Below are 14,883 nucleotides of genomic sequence, written 5' to 3'. Positions count from 1 at the left end.
TCTAATGGCTGGATTAAAAATGGACAGATTAACAGGCTGTCTTTGTAGGAGCTGGTGTCCCTTTTTTCAGCCAATGATTCAAATAAGTGTGTTAGATATTCTTATGTAGCTTCAGGTGATATTTTGTCTCTGTTATCACAGGAAGCTCCTCCCTGGTTTGCACGATCAAATATTTGTTACCAATTTTAGTCACATTGGAATGTAATAATAGTTTTGCTTCTTTTCATTTAGCTGCTCTTCCACTAGTTAAATTGTCAGGGAATTCTACTGTCCCCACCTCTCTAAACACAGCAGTACATTATAAAATTGGGGAAAGGGTCCAAAAAACAAGATTGCAACATACAATTGTAGTCTGCTCAACCTTCATTGGGAGTAAGAGCCATAAGTATGGCATTTAAATGCAAAGGTTGCTTATTTTTAGACCTGAATAGTGATTCTATTTAACTTCCTCAAAGTTACCACACCTCATCCTGTGAAAACCAATGATAATGAATTCAGACTTGTTGAAAACATGACAATGTTATGCGTTGAGTACTCTGTTTTCAAGTATGGAAATAAACTCCACTAAAACTCAGGTTTATTCAATTCCCGATTTAAATTTAAAAATAGGCATTTGGTTCAGCACCTCTTATGGAGACACAATTGCTGTTGTCTACTGATTTAAAAGAAAATCAATTACATATTTAACATTCTACTATTTTCTCATTTATGGAAGCTTTAATTTATAAGGAAAGGTAAATGATAAACATATTCCAGATACAGACTCAATTTTGGAGAAGTAGAATACGGTGAGAAAATCAGTGGACATTCACTCTGATTTGTTGGAACATTTGAGAAAACTTGCAGTTTATTACTGAAAACACCTCCTTTTAGAAACTGTATTCTTCGCATTAGAACATGTGTTTTATGCCTTCTCAAAAACAGAAAGAAACAGAGTTGGTACATTGTACTATACAGGACATCACCTGCAATTAGAATGGTTTCATTATCACATTGCATAATTTGTAATGTATTATCAATTGAATGTTGCTGAAAGAGAGACATGTAGCTGAAGCTTTTAATCTTGAATTCATCAGGAGAAACACAAGAATGCTAAATATCCAAAAATCACAACAATTTATACCACCAGGAGGAAATGGAAATGGATTGGTTGACAAGTCGACTCTGATTAGCTGCGTGTTTGCCATGGAGAAAGCAATGAGGAACCATAGGCTCCCCAAGCTTCCGAATAATTAAAAAATGCACAAGGCTTGAACGTATTCCTTTTGTTTGCAGAGAACTGGTCCCTGTATGCCACTTCTTGCAGGCATACATGATCCATGTTACAAGCGCGATTGATTATGTTAAATTGGGAGTTAGTGTAGCAATTAGCACATTCAGGATTGTTCAGAAAATGCTGCCCTGTTACTGAATGACACCGAGCAGTAGACCCTCTGGTGTGGTTGTGCTGTATTATGAACAGCGAGAGGAACAGGTTGTTTGATTTGATGATCCAGTCATTGGGATGTACAGCCTCCATATTTTCCCACAGCATTGCACCATCACTGAATTACATGAATTACATTGCTCAATTGTGTGGTCGGCAGAAAGTCATTTTGGGTGGATGGCAGCATCCTGTTCATGGAAAATATCATTTGCATCACCAATGCAATGTAGCTGTGTGAAACAGCTTGCTTAACCTGTTCAAGTTTTTTTTAGATGCTTTGCCTTCCCAGGGTAATTGGCACTTTTCAGGTCCAAAGATGGCAGCCTTTGACCTATTTGAAAGTTTGCACGATACACAGCGTACAATGATCTGATCAGGGTAGCCATTTTCTCAGCGAATCAAAGTCGATTTGCCAACAAATCAGCACCTCTTTTCTTCTTTTATTGTAAATTGAGAACATTTGAAATTTGACATTCTTGCGTTTGATCTAATGAATGCAAAACAAGAAGCTTTGGCTACATGTTTTTCTTTTCAGCAATCGTAGAATCATAGAATTTACAGTGCAGAAGGAGGCTTCCCATCGAATCTGCACCGCACCTTGGAAAGAGCATGTTACTTAAGCCCACACCTCCACCCTATCCCCGTAACTCGACCTAACCTTTTGGACACTGTTCTATGATCTAAATTTAAATAGTGTATTACTATTCGTCATTAGTGTTATATATAATATTTTTAAAAAAAATTTAGAGTACCCAATTATCTTTTTCCAATTACCCAATTATCTTTTTCCAATTAAACGGCAATTTAGCATGGCCAAACCACCGAATCTGTACATCTTTGGGTTGTGGGGGTTAAACCCACGCAGACACGGGGAGAATGTGTAAACTCCACACAGATAGTAACCCGGAGACGGGATCGAACCCGGGTCCTGAGCGCCGTAGGCAGCAGTGCTAACCACTGTGCCGCCCATTAGTGTTATATATAAACACAGATCTATTTTCCAATAAACATATAGCATTCCCTGAACCAATTGCCATCATTCTAAACCTGATAGTCAATTAGAATTGCAGATGCCTTCTGTCCAATGAAATGTCATACCACTTGTCCTGGCATTATGCTCATAAAATATTTTTCCCATGTCAGCAAGGTAATGTCATAATTGAGAATAAATGGCACCATGACGAATACATTTTCCATAATGGTGTCATGAGAGTCAGTCCACGATCTATGCATCAGTTTAGTTCCCATTTAAAATTAAAATGTACATCTAATTCTTATTATTTTTCATTTGAATCATTTAATTGAAATGTGATATAAACAGGACACATGTTCCATAGCCTACTTATGTTGAATCATAACATGAGTTATCAGATCAGTCTGCTTATTATTTATCGCTCAGCTCTTCATCATGTGATCTTCATAATCCTTTAGACGGGAAGATAACAAATAAAATTAAGAACATTCAATATAATATTTCAGTGTCTGTAAAGTTGCATTAATGAGTTGTTTTGTACTGCTTCATTAAGCTTTACTTTATACATCATCAGTTTAATAGAAATGATTCAATCCATTTACACCACTGTTCATTCCTGAAACTACTTAAACTGATATTGAATATTATCAAATCACAAATGGTGTAATAAAATAGTGAAATTAATAATTCTGCATTTAAACTCTATTTTATTTTGAGTGTTTGTGTTTATCTGTAAACAAGTAAAGCCTTTCTTCACATCCAAAATCTTTATCCATGTACCCATCCCACTGCCTTAGATAAGTAGAGTCCCTCTTTACAAATCTCAAAGCACCCGTCTTTCTTGTCTCTCACAAGTTTCCTATCAGATAATTTCTCATCAGCTAATCAATAATGTAACAGTAAATTGCATTTAAATAAACTGTTAATGAGCAAAACTCATCTGCAATTTGTCAAAGTCGGAGCACTGAACTCATTTGATGTTCATTTGAATAGAGTGACAGGCCTTTTATAGGATTTATCCATACCCTTGTATTAGAACTTGCATTCTACAAAATAGCACAGATATAGTCCCAAAATAATATGCATTTATACTTTTTTAAATCAACTCTATGGTATTCTTTTCTGTTAACAATTCAAGGAAAAGGACATAATGTGGCAGATCGGAGTAATTTTGGGAATGCACAATGCAACAATAGTAGGGGGGAGTTTCAAAATTGCATTAAATTTAAACCACCTATATGGAAACAGAAGCAAAATAGAAGGCACAAATTCAATTGGCTGCTGGATAAAATGGTGCACATTGTGCTCTTTCAAAGATCTGCTGAAAATTGGTTCAATAATTTGGCCGTATTATATTAGATAGCATTTCTTACTGTGATTTTCTAAGGCCCCTACACTACAAAATTATCCAAGTGCATAGTGACGTTTTATTATTTAGACTTTGTTAATTAACCCTCCTGGCTTTTTTTGGTTTCTTAACAATAATGTAAACATACCAGCTATTTTTGTGTATATATTTTGTGTGAAAAGAAACCTTTATGAGCAAGCCTTTGGAGGATAAAAATAATCTGTGTCAGTTGTTCTAATTTTATCTAGATGCGCGCAATATATATTTCCTCTTCATTGTTGGAGAAAGGTTTGGTTTCGTGAAAATCAGGCAAGGTCATCGAATACAAATGGATTCAGTCAATTCCATTGCATTATGGTCATTGAAGGACAGCCGTATTATCAGGGTCAACTTTCATACAAATCTAGCAGAAGAGCATGAAGAAATGAAATGTTTCTGTTGAGAGGATGATGTCTGAATCTGACTATCAGCACTCTTTCATTGTTCAACAGTAATCCATGTTAGTATTTCTATTCTGTCTCTGGGAAAGGTAAAATTAATCAATCTTCATTTAAAAAATATAAACTGATTTTTTTTTTAATGGGTAGAAATTCATCCAGGGCAGTGGCACAAACTGGCTGGTTTGGATTGGCTGCACCAAATATTCAGTCTATTGACTGCAATCATTGACTTTCAATCCAATACTGTCCATTTTGCACCACCGCCCAAGACAAATTTCTACCCCTAAATATTTTTGAAAGAACTACTTTGTATTTTGTTTTAAGCAATGTATTTAATACTTGAATGAATGGTGGGCAGAATGAATGGTGGGCAAAATAAATCTTGAAGTAAAGAGCCTTACAATTGTATTTGTCAATTTTATTCATTTCAGAAGGAACTTGCATCCAAATATTAAGTGTTCTTCATCAATATTACAATATATTTTTAATATAAAACAGAAATTATTTTCAAGTAAATGTAATACTTTTAGAAATGGTCACTAACATTTTTGGTAATTGCGTTACAGTCACTTGCTTAATGACCAATGTACTTTGAAACTAATTATTAAGGCATTTCTAACCCCATTCTGCTTTTCATTATCAGAAATTGAAGGACCTTAGTGTAGGAGTACAATTGTAATATTAGGACTCCAAAAATTATCAAATAGTTCTCAGACTAAGGTTACAGTTCAAAGAATCATTGATGACAGCTGAAATAAGTAATTAAATGAGCAAGGAAAGAGAGAGTGAGTGTGTGTGTGTGTAGATGTAATTCAGAAACTAGTCCCTGCTGTAATTGAGTGAAAAGTCCAATGATAACACACACCCCACCAATCATGCAGGACACAATGCATGTAACTAAGCTAGGAATGTGAAACTGAGCCAAAAAAAAAAAGAGTATTCACTGAACATGAATTGACAGTTGGACACATATGTTAGTAGGTGCAGATAGATTTTTTTTTTTTTAATTCTTACTTGGTAAGTGAATCATAATAAACATAATACGAGCAATACATGAAAAATACTTAAAACTAAAATCTTTACAGTAAAGCAAACTTGGGAGATTATGTAAACTGTGCTGAAGCTAACCACGATGATGATCCTAATTATCACAAAAAATACATTGGGCTGGATTCTCCGTTATTGAGACTATGGACCCACGCCAGGGACAAAAGTGTGGAGTTTCTTGCCAGAAAAACTAGCGTGTAAGGGCCACAAATTCCTCGCCCTGCAGGGGGCTGGCAGGGACCCGGCGTAGATCTAGCAGCTTTTGCTGCAGATACGGGCCCCTGCACTTCCAGGTCAGAAGCCATGCATGCACACGGCAGTGGCCTCCAGCGCCCGTGCCCTGCTCCATGGTGGACTCGGACCGCGGAGCTGAACCCTAATAAACCCCCGCCGATCGCCCGCGCGCCCGACCCCGCACAAACATTTCCCAGCCACCTATAAGGCCCCCCCCTGCGCTCCAATCAGCCCGCCCCTGACCGGGCGGCCGCGGATTGAGTCTTCAGCCGCCACCCGAGTATCCCGATTGGCTGGACGACATTCGATCCACGGCGTCAGGACCTTGGCCGGTTGGGTGCAGAGAATGGTGGAGCAGGCCTCTGGCAATGGCCCCAGTGAGATCCTAGGCGGCGCGGCGTACTCAGGGAGTACGCCGCTTTTCGGGGCCCGCAGAATCGGGGAACCAGAGCCGGTCCCGATTCCATGCAGGAAGATGGATTCTCTGCCCCCGCGCCGGCCACGATTTCCGCATCGGGATGGGGAGAATCCAGGCAATCATATATGTTCATTTTATTTTATTTACTTGCAATGAACTGAGTAAAATTATGTTGTAATGTAGCACATTAATTTATTTGATTAACAATTGTCGATATGACCTAAACATTTGCAGCATACAAAATCCCTCTTAAGGACGATATGGTGTCAAAGATACAATAGTAATAATCAATTCTATCAATACCAAATGGAGTTCAGTATTTTCTTTCTTATCTGCATTCACATAATCATTATAAGATATGAATGAAATCAATCCAAGTGGAGAAAGCAAATGATTCTGATGTTTCTAACCCATATCGCATCATTAATACTATCACATGTACAAATCAAATTGGCTTACTGCCTGATTATTTACTGTATAAAGTTCATCAGAAGACCGCCCACATTTACCAGTCATGGTATTATTCCCCTTTGTCAGTGTGGAGCGTAAGTATATAATTGTGTCCAGGAATGTAAACACTAAAGTGCAGATTGTGATACCAGTGACCTATCCTTACAGATAACAAAGGTCTAAAATGGATAAAAAATAAAGATAATCCTGATTTCAAGGTGAAGTTGAGACAAACATTCTAAGATTCACAGGCTGCAAAATGGGACAGGGCCGGGCAATGGGCACAAGCATTGTAATGCATAATTAACACAGGCCCATTGCTTCGGATTCAGGTAGCATGCAAATTTTGTGCTACCTCGTGAATGCGCTCAGTCTTTTTCCCAGGGTTGGGGAATCGAGAACTAGAGAGCATAGATTTAAGTTAAGAGATTAAACATGGAGGAGCAACTTTTTATACTCAGAGGGCAGTACGTATGTGAATGAGCTGCCGGAGGAAGTGGTTGAGGCAGGGACATTGACAACATTTAAAAGGCATTTGGACAGATACATGGATAGGAAAGTTTTAGAGGGATATGGGCCAAATGCAGGCAAATGGGGTTAGCTTAGATGGGCTTTTTGGTTGGCATGGACCAGTTTGGGCTGAAGGGCCTGTCTCCGTGCCATAGATTCTATGATTTTATTTGTTTGATAGCTGTGTGCATCTTGCACCATGTGTACTGCTGAGTGGAGCCAAGGTTGTGTATTGCGGGCTTGAAGTTAGCCTGTACTAATTAAAACCACCCTCCAACTCTTAATGCAGAGATGCATTCTGGCTGGAGCAGATGCAGAAAGGAAAAGAGTGTGAACAAGAACACGGAATTGTTGCACAACAGTGAGGGGACATGCTCCAAATTTCTCTGACATTGTGTCGTGGACATCTTGGTGAAGGAAGCGATCAGAAGAAAAAAGGCCTTCTATCCAGATGGTCCTACAGCCATAAGTACTGGGAGCAGATAGCTGTGATAATTAGTTCTACAAGTCTAGCCATGAGGAAAGGAACACAGTACGACAAGAAATCTAATGACTTCACACGAGTGGCCAAGGTCAGTAAATGTATCTTCAAATGCCATATCCCACTAACTTCACCATCTACTGTTCAATGCTGCACCTCACCCTCGCATACCAACAATCTTGATTAATCATGAGTCAAATAACTTTCATATTTCCACCTTTCCCTCACAGTGTCATATCTCACAACTTGCATTCATTGCCAACTTTCATCCATGGCAACAGCACCATCCAAATACATAGCTCCATATTTCTTGATACGCAGGGCAAGATGGCCCATATCCACTCACAGAAACACTTAACTAGCAGGAGACAGAAATGGCTGCATGACCTCACCATCATGGATGACAGAGTAGCTGCCACCATCAGAGTGCCTGTGACTGAGGTCATGGCCAGTGGCAGAGCTGTAACCATCGCAGATGACAGGACGTTCATACTTAATACCAGTGGAAATGCTGTCCTCATCCTGCTCTGAGTCTGCAGTTGTGTCTGCAGCAGGCAGCAGATTTAAGTGAGAACATCCTGAAGGAAGCAGAGATATCCAGTATATGGTGGATAAGGTGGTGTACTCTATGTGGGATAGTCCTGATCGGGCATCCTGTGGCTCATGGAGCACCTCCCCACTGTGAGCATATCCCCACACCCCTACACACTCATCAATGATGCTGCGCTTGCCGGGGCCTGCCTGACTGATCATAACATTCTGCCTGACTGATCATAACAGCCCAACTCCAACTGGGTTCCAGGGTGCCATCCGAATTGCTGCTTCAGGCCAGGTGCATCCCAGGTGCAACCACTCGAGCATTGCTGGGACTGAAGAACCATTGGCCTTCCAATTGGTCACCAGCTCATGGAGGTGAAATCGCCACCCTTAAAGAGACAGGAGCCCTGGTGTCAATCAGTTAATTGTCTGATTGATACAGAATCGGGTTGGAGTTCCCAGATATGGAGTTGTTCTTTGATTTCCAGTCCACTGTCAGAGCCAACACCATCCTCATTAGATTCAGCTCAAAGGGAACGGTTCAACAAGAACCTAAAATATCTACTCTGCTAACCCATTCCAGTGGAGAGGAGGGTGAGAATGCTTCATCTTGACCAGTTTCATATCTCACTGATATTCATTTTGGGTGCTAAATACCATGTTAAACTGGTAATTCATCTCAGCCATGTAACCACTCGGAAAGACTGTTGCTGATAGAAGATGGATTGTAATGCATTTAGACTGTAACCTGTGTGCCACCTTCTTGTTCATTCTCTTGCATAAATGGTAATAATACACAGGAATTTGCCATGTCCTTTCCTGATGTGGTCACAAATATCATTATAGTGTAATGCAGGTTAAGGATCAAAAATCTTGCATTCTATCATATATTGAGGATAAAGTCATTCAGTTGGTAGAACTGTAGGCATCTGAAACAACCTGGCATGCAAATTTTGCTCCAATCCTCAAAATGACTGCTGCAAAACAATGTATACACATGGATCGACTTCTTTGTCGTGGGGAAAATCGGTGCTTCCAGGGATTGTAAGAGCGGAATATTCAGTGATTGTAATCTCCGACCACGTTCCACATTACCTGGATGTGAAGTTGGAGACGCGCTGTGCCCATTGCCCCCCATGGAAGTTGGACATGGCCCTCCTGGCCGATAAGGCTTTCTGTGAGAAAATGTCACAGACAATGGACGAGTACAACACTAATAACCGGAATGGGAGGTCTCAACCTCCACTTTCTGGGAGGTGCTGTAGGATGTGATCAAGGTGAAATTATTGTGTACAAAGTTCAAAGAGATAGGGAAGAGAAGGTGGCTAGGAAACATCTAATTGACTCCATCTAAGAGGTAGGTCGACAATACTCGAGAGGCCCTGACCATAAAGCCCATGGCAGAAAGGAAAAAGCTACAAATGGACTTTGACCTGTTCTCCACGAGGAAAGAAGTGTACCAACTCCGCCAGGCAGGGGGGACCCTATATCAACATGGAGACAAGGCCAGCCGCCTGCTGGCTCAATTGCTTAGAAAGCAGGCAGCCATGAGGGAAATAGCCCAGATTAGAGACAACAAGGGCAAACTAGTAGCAGAGCCTGCAAAGGTCAACGAACCATTCAAGGCCTTCTAACGGGGACTGTACACCTACGAGCCCCCCCGCAGGGAACTTGGGGATGAAATGGTTCCTCGATGGACTGGACATATTAATTGTAGGGGAGGATAGGAAATAGGGATGCAAGCACCACTAGAACTGGGAGAAGACAAGAGCATCAACTTCATGCAGGCAGGGAAGGCGCCGGGACCAGATGGATTCCCGGAGGACTTCAACAAAACATTTGCAACATCACTGGCACCATACTTGTGGGAGATGTTCACAGACTCGCTGGCGAGGGGCACCCTGCCACCTACCCTAGCACAAGCCTCAATCTCGCTGATACCCAAGAAAGACAAAGATCCAACAGAATGTGGATCTTACAGACCCATTCACTGCTAAACATAGACGTGAAAATATTGGCCAAGATCCTAGCCAAGAGACTGGAGGACTGCATACCAGAGATGGTAGCAGAAGAGCAAACTGGTTTTGTCAAGAGTAGACAGCTAACATCGAACATCAGGCGTCTGCTGAACATGATTATGGTAAGAAGTTTTACAACACCAGGTTAAAGTCCAACAGGTTTGTTTCGATGTCACTAGCTTTCGGAGCGCTGCTCCTTCCTCAGGTGAATGAAGAGGTATGTTCCAGAAACATATATATAGACAGATTCAAAGATGCCAGACAATGCTTGGAATGCGACCATTAGCAGGTGATTAAATCTTTACAGATCCAGAGAAGGGGTAACCCCAGGTTAAAGAGGTGTGAATTGGGTCAAGCCAGGACAGTTGGTAGGATTTTGCAGGCCAGCTGGTGGGGGATGAATGTAATGCGACATGAATCCCAGGTCCCGGTTGAGGCCGCACTCATGTGTGCGGAACTTGGCTATAAGCTTCTGCTCGGCGATTCTGCGTTGTCGCGCGTCCTGAAGGCCGCCTTGGAGAACGCTTACGCGGAGAGCAGAGGCTGAATGCCCTTGACTGCTGAAGTGTTCTCCGACTGGAAGGGAACATTCCTGCCTGGTGATTGTCGCACGATGTCCGTTCATTCGTTGTCGCAGCGTCTGCATGGTCTCGCCAATGTACCACGCTGTCGCATGTCGCATTACATTCATCCCCCACCAGCTGGCCTGCAAAATCCTACCAACTGTCCTGGCTTGACACAATTCACACCTCTTTAACCTGGGGTTACCCCATCTCTGGATCTGTAAAGATTTAATCACCTGCTAATGCTCGCATTCCAAGCATTGTCTGGCATCTTTGAATCTGTCTATATATATGTTTCTGGAACATACCTCTTCATTCACCTGAGGAAGGAGCAGAGCTCCGAAAGCTAGTGACATCGAAACAAACCTGTTGGACTTTAACCTGCTGTTGTAAAACTTCTTACTGTGCTCACCCCAGTCCAACGCCGGCATCTCCACAACATGATTATGGCTCCACCTAAGGAGAGGTGATCATCTCCCTGGTTGCAGAAAAGGCCTTCTACAGAGTCGAATGGGAGTACCTCATAGAGTGGTTCGGGCTTGGAATAGGGTTCATCACCTGGGTGGAACATTTGTACAATGCTCCCGTGGCGAGCGTACGGACAAATACCACTAGCTCCAAGTACTTCCAGCTGCACAGAGACACTAGGCAAGGATGTCCACTGTCCCCGCTGCTGTCCGTCCTAGCAATCAAACCACTAGCGATCGCACATGGGGTGGCAAAGAATTGGAAGGGGATCCGGAGGGGAGACAGAGATCCCAGAGTCTCGCTCTATGCGGATGATCTGCTCCTCTACATCACAGACCCTCGGAGCAGCATGGAGGGAATCATGGTTCTCTTGAAAGAGTTGGAACCTTCTCGGGCTTCAAACTCAACCTGAGCAAAAGTGAGATCTTCCCAGTGAACTCGCAAGGGGGAGGTGCAGAGCTGGAGGGCCTGCCATTTCAACAGGCCCGATACAAATTCCACTACCTGGGGATCCAAATCGGCCATGACTGGACATGGAGCCACAAAAGGAACCTGACCAGCCTGGTGGAGAAAGTTAAAAAGGTCATGCCGAGGTGGGACACACTTCCACTCTCGCTGGCAGGGAGAGTGCAGATGATCAAGATGAACGTACTGCCCAGGTTCCTCTTCCTGTTCAGATCCATACCGATCTACATCGCCAAGGCCTTCTTCAACTCAGTGGAAAAACTGATCATGACGTTTGTGTGGGGGTGGGTGGGAAAATCCTAGGACCCCCAGAAAAGTCCTGCAGAGAACGAGAAGCAGGAGGTGCCTACCAGTGCCATATTTGCAATATTACCGCTGGGCAGCAACAGCAGAAAGGATAAAGGGGTGGATAAAGGAGCCAGAAACCAAATGGGTGAGAGTGGAGGAAGCTCCTGCATGGGGACCTCGTGACCTGGCCACGGCAGTGCTCCCATCCCCACCGAAAAAGCACTCAACGAGCCCAGTGGTGATAGCCATACTCCGGTTGTGGAACCAAGTACGACAGCACTTTGGTTTAACCAAAATGTCCATTTAGGCCCCCATTTGCAACAACCACAGGTTCGCATCAGCCAAAATGGACGCCGCCTTCAAAGGTTGGAGAGAAGAGGGGAGAATGTTAACAGCAGGGAATTCTAAACAGCAGGGAATTGTACACAGACAACTGACAGCACTACTGGAACTAACAGAGTCAAAAACTTTTTACGTAGGGAAACAAGGACATACTCACGACCACCCAAACAGTCACTGTTAGAGGACCTACTGGACACCAACATCTTAGAGAGGGGGAATTGTGGCGACCTGTACAGGCGACTACTGGGAAGGGCACACACACACACCACTGGACGAGACAAGGCAAAAGTGGGAGGAAGTCCTAGGGTTTGAAATAGGGTGGGGACCATGGAGCGAAGCACTGCACAGGGTCACCTCCACATATGCAAGGCTAAGCCTAATGCAGCTGCAATTGGTACACAGAGCCCACTGAACCAGAACCCGAAAGAGCAGGTTCTTCCCGGAGGTGGAGGATAGATGTGAAAGGTGCCAAGGAGGCTTGGCCAACCATGCCCATATGTTCTGGGCTTACTCCAGACTCGTCGGGTTCTGGGCAGCCTTCTTTGAGGCAATGTCCAAGGTGGTGGAGATGAAGGTGGAGCCGTCCCGAGATTGGTAGTCTTCGGGGTGTAAGAACAGCCGGATCTCTTTATGGGGAGGAGGGCTAACGCCCTTGCTTTTGTCTCCCTAATCACCCGCCAGAGAATCCTGCTCAGCTGGCAATCAGCAGCACCACCCAAAGCTTTAGACTCCCTGTCTGACCTGTTGGAATTTTTCCAGATGGAGAAAATTAAATTCTCCATCTGGGGGTCGGAAGAGGGCTTCCACAAGGGGAGAGAACACGCCAGATGACTAGAAGGCAAAGGGGATCAGGAGGAAAGGGGAGAAGAGAGGGAAGCAGGGGATCCAACCAAAACTAAGCACCGACTGAAAAACAAGAAATTGTAACCAACGTAAATAACGAAAGACAACCGATGTACATAATGAAAGACAACAGAGGTATATACTTTTTCTGTGTATGTTCACATTCATCTTTGCTCTGTATAAATATGAAAAACACATTTTTAAAAATAAATGACCGCTGCAGTTACAGAAAATAAACATCGTCCAAAGCGGTCAGCTCACCTCTACCTCCACCTCAACACATACAAACAGAACTGTCTTGTATACCTGTCTGCTCTTATCCCATCGGACTAATTCCATCTCAACTTGACTCTATTGTATGCCACACCATTCGCCTTCCCATTTCTGTCCCTTGCCAGCCATGTCAATCGACTATCCAACTCCCATTTTGGCCTCTACAGTTTTGCCTTCCTAGATTGTTCCAAATAAAGCTCATTGCAAGCTTGAGAAGCAGCACCGTCTTTCTATTTGGCATGTTGCAGGTCGTCGGTCTGATGTCAGAATTGCCCACTCCCACCATAAGTCCCGTGGTGGGACTAGAAAGTTGGAGTGACCATCGCCATGTGGTGAGTAACCTACCTCCTGAATCCCCAAAATCTGTCTACCATCCACAAAGTATTGGCTTGTTCCTTTTGTTCCATGTTAAAATCATTTCAACCATTTAACCATCTCCTCAGTGGCAGCCTTCTGTCTCGTAAGATAATGGTTTGTGCTGAGTTGGTCAGCTCTGTGAAGCATTGCCTTGTGTAGCTCAGGAGCTCCACTCTGGCATGACAGTCTCTGCCTCATTTTCTGCAGAGGATGACAGTGGCTGAGAAAGTGCAGGATTCACTGGCCTCTTGTTTTTTTTCTGGGCCTCTTTTTGACCCGCTGAAAGTTTTGTAACTGCTCACCTCTTCCAATGCCCTACCGAACAATCAGCCTCCAGAGATCAAACCTCAGCGACTGTCTCCTTGTTGTCAGTGTCAATGTCCGCCATTTTCATATCTCGCTTCTTCTTGTTCTTGTAGTGGAGGTATAGACACCCAGGAGGTCATGGCCCCCTGCCCCCCAAAAAACCTTATAATTGGAAGGGTTTGTTAAGGAAAGAAATATAGTCACATTTCAAAGGCATACTGAATGGACCTGTTTGTGCAGAAAGATACCATATATGGTAGCGAGTGGTCATGTCAAAGGTGCCTTACAAGGTAATGGTATGTGAACTTTAGTCATATGGACAAAATTAAGTGGACCTGTACCAATCACAAAACTATCATGCACCTCCATAACCAGAATAGTGTAGAAATAGATCATGCATATGGCAACCCTCATACCTAAAACAGGATAGACAGCACATCCAAGAACCCATCTTCACATTGGAGAAAGAAGAACACAACAGCAGACATCATCACAACATAAGGATGTCACAGCAGAAACCAGAAGAAGCAGCATCATTGCAAGACGCAGGGAGGAAAGTAGAGTGCTCCATGTCCCAAGGTTAACAGGGGAGGTAAAGCCTGGCTCAATTGTTAGCCTTTGCCTGATTTGTTAAGTTTTACTTTTTTATACTTAATAAAGTTTTCTAATTGCTACAAAGTAATTCGTTCTGTCGATTTTCTTCAAGTCCAAAAACCCTAGAATTCACATTGGATTCTTCCAGTGATCGTCCTATCAAGAAGGTTGACTAAAAAAAAACATACTGAAAGATGGAGCCTGACAGAGCAGGGGAGCTCTTCTTGGTCCTAAAAACAATCCTGCAGAACATTAGTGACTCTCAATCAGCCACCTTCCAATCAGCTAGCTTAATTTCAATCCCCATTTCTCCCTCTCAGGACTTACATGGCCCTCTCTTCCGGTAATGCGGTACTCCAAAATTGACATCTGTTGTGCAGGTAAGTTGCCCAGATATACAGTTCTAATTTAAATGTGGTACATAATTAAGTACCTCTCAAGCCTACCCATTCCAAAACAGTGCCTGTTCCTTGTATTCGATTTGAGTTGGCTATCCAATTTC

The 14,883-nt window shown here is 42.9% G+C and overlaps 1 long non-coding RNA gene across 3 annotated transcripts in view; it reads right to left on the bottom strand.

The window, feature by feature from the left end:
- Window positions 1–14,883, bottom strand: part of LOC140386012 (uncharacterized) — a 175,684-nt gene that overhangs the window by 150,166 nt on the left and 10,635 nt on the right. The window lies entirely within an intron of this gene.

This window comes from Scyliorhinus torazame, chromosome 11 (genome assembly GCF_047496885.1).
Source record: "Scyliorhinus torazame isolate Kashiwa2021f chromosome 11, sScyTor2.1, whole genome shotgun sequence".
Lineage (NCBI taxonomy): Eukaryota > Metazoa > Chordata > Chondrichthyes > Carcharhiniformes > Scyliorhinidae > Scyliorhinus > Scyliorhinus torazame.
Note: the sequence above shows the minus strand (reverse complement) of the source record. Positions and strands in the feature narration are given on the sequence as shown.